This window comes from Penaeus chinensis, chromosome 23 (genome assembly GCF_019202785.1).
Source record: "Penaeus chinensis breed Huanghai No. 1 chromosome 23, ASM1920278v2, whole genome shotgun sequence".
In the NCBI taxonomy this organism is placed as follows: domain Eukaryota; kingdom Metazoa; phylum Arthropoda; class Malacostraca; order Decapoda; family Penaeidae; genus Penaeus; species Penaeus chinensis.
Window position 1 is genome coordinate 17738740 of NC_061841.1, and position 6319 is coordinate 17745058.

The window sequence follows — 6319 nt, forward strand, 5'->3', positions numbered from 1 at the left end:
TCGGCACTCGCACACCGGCCTGGCTAATTACCGAGCAAAATACGAAGAAAACTTGGCATGGAATAACAATGAAAAATAGTGGCCACAGAATAAAAATGAAAACTTGATTTAATTCTAATCATTATAAATGTTATTACCATTGTTATTACCATCATTATCACGATTATCGCCATAATAATAAAATTAACAACTAACAGTAAAAATAACAATAATAACAACAATAATTATAATAATGACAACAACAATTATAATAATGACAACAACAACAATAATTATAATAACAACAAAACAACAACAATAATAAAACCAAAAATAAATGCACGTGAGCAAGGAGACAGAAGATTCCAGCGACGGCCCCCCCCCCTCTTCCCCCTCTTCCCTCTCTTCCCCCCCTCTTCCCCCTCTCCTTCTAACTCTTGCAAAGAACTTACCGGAATCTCATCTCCTCAATCCTGAGCCGTCATCTTATCCTCATCCTTCTCTATCCTGGGCAAACCTATTTAATTATTTCTACAGTCTCAGTCAATATCATCATCTATACGCCTATCCTATCCTATCCTAACCTAACCTATCCTATCCTATCCTAACCTATCCTATCCTAACCTATCCTATCATAACCTAACCTATCATAACCTAACCTATCATAACCTAACCTATCCTAAACTATCCTAACCTATCCTATCCTAAACTATCCTAACCTATCCTATCCTAAGCTATCCTAACTTATCATATCCTAAACGTTCCTAACCTATCATATCCTAAACGTTCCTAACCTATCATATCCTAAACTATCCTAACCTATCATATCCTAAACTATCCTAACCTATCATATCCTAAACTATCCTAACCTATCCCATCCTAACCTATCCTATCCTATCCTATCCTAACCTAACCTATCCTATCCTAACCTATCCTATCCTATTCTATCCTATCCTATCAGATCCAAGGCAATGCTATCCTATCTCATCCGGTCATATTCCATCATATCTATCCTTTTCTACCCTATCTTTTCCTATTCCGTACATTTTCGTCCAATCCAAGGCGATTCCTATCCTATGCTATCCTATCAAAGCCCCTTCAATCTAATCGATCGTCTATCTTTGTGTCTCATTTGATACGTTCTATACAATCATTTCCTCTTCGTTTTATTTTTATCCAATCCTATCCTACCTTATTTAATTCTCCATTACAGTATCCCTTCTGACCCTTATCCTCTTCGGTTTATTCCTATCCAGTTCTATCCTACTCTATCCAACACTATCCATTCTTACATCCTACCCTACCCTATCCTATCCTATCAATAACGCTACCCTACCCATTCCTACCATACCCACCATAACCCTATCCTACCCTATCCTACCCCTACCTATCCTGTTCTATCCCACAGCAATCTGACCTCAACCGCCCGCACTCCCCTCTGTTATCTGCCGCCCCGTGTGGTCGCAAGCACAGGTATAAAACTCCAACGCTTTATACATACCAACTGGTCAGGTTCGGTAAAAGAGAGAGAGTTTTAAAAAAATCATAAAAATTCTAACTATATCTATATATAGATTGGTAAAAAAAAAAAAAGGGGGGGGGGGAGTAGAGGTGGGAAGTAGAGGTAGGAAGGAAGAGGGGAAAGTGTCCGGGGGGAAAAAAAAGGGGGTAGAGGAAAATAGAAAGAGAAAGGGGAGAAAAAACAGAAAATGAAGGAAGAGGAAGAAACAGGAAAAGGGTGAGAGGAGAATAAGGTTAGGTAGAAAAGGGGGGGGGGGGGGGTTGTAGAGGTTGAAAGAAAGGTAAAGAAAGAAGGGCTAGGGAAGGAATAAGCAAGGAGGGAGCAGGAGGAGGAGCAGGAGCAGCAGGAGGAGGAGGAGGAGGAGGAGGAGGAGGAGGAGGAGGAGGAGGAGGAGGAGGAGGAGGAGGAGGAGGAGGAAGAAGAGGAGGAGGAGTAGGAACAGCAACAGCAGCAGCTGTCCTCCTTCCCTATCCTCCTTCCCTATCCTCCTCCCCTCCTTCCTCATCTCCCCCGCCACATGTACTCCCCTCCCCCTCCCTCTGCCCCCCCCCCCCCGCCTCCAACCTTCACTTCCCTCATCCTCCCACTCCCTCTTTCCTCTTTCCTCTTACCTCTTTCCTCTTTCCTTATCGAAACGAAGAGGCTCTAGGCACGATAGTAATAACTGTTGACAGGATAACAGACTGGTTGTGATGCTTGATAATTGACAGGGAGGCGATGATAATTAATTGATATTAACGACATGTGGCATTCGGCTAATCATTATGCGTTTTTGTTAGTCGCCACTTCCGATCGATGAAGGCAATTATGAAATATGCAATAAAATAATTATTCTTATTTTATTATCAGAAAGACTATGGAGTGTTTGTATAATTGAGAGAGAGAGAGAGAGAGAGAGAGAGAGAGAGAGAGAGAGAGAGAGAGAGAGAGAGAGAGAGAGAGAGAGAGAGAGAGAGAGAGAGAGAGAATGTGTGCGCGCATGTGCGTGTGCGTGTTCGTTTGTGCGTTATGTCCGTGTGCATATACGTGAGCAAGCGCCAGTGTGTGTGTAACGTGATACTGCAACCACACCGGAATGCCGAACACGAATCGCCAGTATGAAGCAATTTACATGTTATTTTGCCTCTCCAAAGAGAATGTCCGCAATAAAAGTCTATGGGTTTTCCACGCCCGATTTCACTTGCTCGCTTCCCGGACGCAAATACCCGGATGACGTAAAGCAGCCGGATTAAAAAGCCACTTAACCAATAATCACTAAAACGTTCGAATCAGTCTGTCGCCTTTACCAATCAAAGGGAGATTAAGAGATTAACCATTACAACAACACAAAAATAAACTGAAATGTCAAGGGAATCGCACTCAAAGGGATACAAAACGGGACAAAAATGGACACAAAATGGACAAAAAACGGACACAAATAGAACAAACAACGACGAAATTGAACAAAACACGACACAAAACCGAACAAAACCGAACAAAACACGACACAAAACCGAACAAAATACGACACAAAACAGAACAAAACACGACAAGAAAACGAACAAAATACAACACAAAATACAACAAAAAACGACACAAAATACAACAAAAACAAAATTTAACAAATCCGACAAAATATATAACAAAAACGACACAAAATGCCGATCCACCTCCCCTCGCCTTCCCCTCCCTCGCCAGCGCGCGCACTCGGCCGAACACCATAACCTATTCAACCTGACAAGTGAACCCGCTGCTCATACCTGCGACTCTGCTTGCTGCGCCAACTCTTCTGTCCATTTTTTTTTTTTTTTTTATGTTCTTTCTACGTTTCCTTTTTCCCCTTCTCTTGTTTTGTCTTCTCTTTCCTTTTTTTTCCACTTTTTTGTGCTCTTTCTATGTTTCCTTTTTCCTCTTCTCTTGTTTTGTCTTCTCTTTCCTTTCTTTTTTTTTCTTCCACTTTTTTATGATCTTTATAGGTTTCCTTTTTCCTCTTGTCTTCTCTTTCCTCTTTTTTCTTTCACTTTTTTATGCTCTTTCTAGGTTTCCTTTTTCCTCTTGTCTTATCTTTTCTTCTCTCTTTTTTCTTTTCTTCTGACCCGATTTTCCTCTCCTCTTTCCCTCATTTCCTCTTTTCCTTCCCCTCTTCTTTCCTTGCTGGTGTTTTTACTCCCTTTCCTTAGCTATACTCCGTTACTTTTTTTTCCTCCACTCTTTCCGTCTCTATTTTCCTTATATTTGCTCCCCATCCCTTATCTTCTCCACCTCTCTCCTCCCACTTTCACTCTCCATCTCTCCCACATTCTTTCCCTCCTTTCCCTCTTTTCTTTCCTTCTCCTCCCTCCCTTCTCCTCACTTTCACTCTCCATCTCTCCCACATTCTTTCCCTCCTCTCCCTCTTTTCTCTCCTTCTCCTCCCTCCCTCTCCCTCCTTTTACACTTACCTCTCGCTCTCCCCTCTTTCCCCTCCCTTTGCCCAGATCTCCCGTCGCCACTCCTCTCGCTTTTTGGCTCAACATACCTGTAAGAAACGAAGAAAAATAGATTAGTCTTCGGCGGCGAAGGAACGAAATTCATCACGCATGCAACACACTTTCGCAGAACCTGGTTTAGTGTAATAAAATACGCGAATGGGTGCACACGCACACTTGCATGGGCACACATACATACATACATACATACATACAGTAACAAAAATTGATTAAATGTGATGAAATCCGCGTGCACACAGATATCAGCCATATCAATAAAAACTATCAACAGAAACAATATTAGCAAAAACCATATTAACAGCAACAATAACAATGGCAATAATGACAATAACAATAACAATACTAATAACAATAAATATAATCATAAAATAAACTTGCTCCACATCTTATATACACGTCTCGAAACCACATTACTCACCTACTCCAGGCACGCAGTATACCAAGAATGCACTTTAGCGCTTCTTGAACTCTCCACCGCCCCCACCCCAATAAAATTAAAATAAAATAAACTGCAAGGACACAACAAAATACTAACTTGCAATGATAAACTCACGACCCCCGAGCAACACGCAACAGCCACGGCGCCTGAGCAAATAATAATCCCACACTGTCATTACACAACGCAATGCATATCCTTAGCGACCCCCTCCCCTCCCCCCCTTCACCTCCAATCCCCACCCCAGCCGACCCCTACCCGACCCCATCATACCCTTCCCCCCACCACCACCTCCTCCCCCCACCACAGTCGTCCCCAGCCGACCCCATTACACCTTCCCCCTCCTCCCTCCCTCCACCCCAGCTGACCCCTATCCGACCCCATAACCCCCTCCCCCCCCGCAAGGCCGCCGTATCTGATTCACGCAATTTGCAAGATCAACATCTGCAGCGAAACCAAACTAGGGGATCCTGCAGGTAGGGAGGGACGATGGGGGCATGGACTTGGGGTGGGGACATGGAGTTGGGGTGGGGGTATGGGGTATGGGGTAGGGATGGAAGAGGGAGGGGAAATGGGAGAGCGTGGGGAGTAGGGGTAACTAACTGGGGGATGACTAAGAGAGGGGGAGAGGAGACGGAGAAGAGGTAAGAGAGGAAAAGAAAAAAAGGGGGAAAGAGAGAAGGAGAGTTCAAAGAAAGGGTAAGGAAAGGGGTAGAAAGAGATACGAACAAGGGCTGGAGAAAGGGAAAGGGATGAGGTTGAGAGGAGGGGGAGGAGGGGGGGAGGAGGAGGGGAGAAGGAGAGGGACGAAGAAGAGGAGGGGAGATGGAGATGGAGAGGGGGGAGGAGGAAGAGGAGGAGGAGGAGGAGGAGGAGGAGGAGGAGGAGGAGGAGGAGGAGGAGGAGGAGGAGGAGGAGAGGAAGAGGAGGAAGAGGAGGAAGAGGAGGAAGAGGAGGAAGAGGAGGAAGAGGAAGAGGAGGAAGAGGAAGAGGATTATGATTAGGAGGAGGAGGGGAAGGGGCAGGGAAAGGGGGAGGAGGGGGCGGAGGAAGGGAAGGGGGAAAGGATAGGGGGAGGAGGGATAGAAGGAGGGGGTGGAGAGGAGGAGGAAGTTGGATAACTTAGGGATCCAAGAGACTATTTAGGGCGTTTCAAGGAAGCCACTCCATTCCATGAGGAAGTTTCGATAATGAAGATGCTCTGGAGGGGGGGGGGGGGAAGGAGGGATGGAGGAGGGAATAGAGGAGAGATGGAGATGGGGAGAGAGGAAAAAGGGAAGGAAGGAAGGGAAGGAAGGAGGGGAAGGAAGGAAGGGAAGGAAGGAGGGGAAGGAAGGAAGGGAAGGAAGGAGGGGAAGGAAGGAAGGGAAGGAAGGAGGGGAAGGAAGGAAGGGAAGGAAGGAGGGGAAGGAAGGAAGGGAAGGAAGGAGGGGAGGAAGGAAGGGAAGGAAGGAGGGGAAGGGAGGAAGGGAAGGAAGGAGGGGAAGGAGAAGGAAGGAAGGAAGGGGGTAAGGGAGGAAGGGAAGAAGGAGGGAAGGAAGAAGGGAAGGAAGGAGGGGAAGGGAGGAAGGGAAGGAAGGAGGGGAAGAAGGAAGGGAAGGAAGGAGGGGAAGGAAAGGAAGGAAGGAAGGAAGGAAGGGAAGGAAGGAGGGGAGGGAGGGAGGGAGGGGAGTAAAGGAGGGAGGGAGGGGAGTAAAGGAGGGAGGGAGGGGAGTAAAGGAGGGAGGGAGGGGAGAAAGGAGGGAGGGAGGGGAAAGGGGCGAGGGAAGGGTGGAGGGACAGGCGGAGGTAGAAGAGTTACTAGACATAAAAGGAGGCACTGAGGAAAATGGGTAGGATGTGGGTAAGTACAATGATCAGGGGCAGCAGCAGTAGAAGAGAGTAACCAAGGAGGATGAGATGAGGAAAATGGAG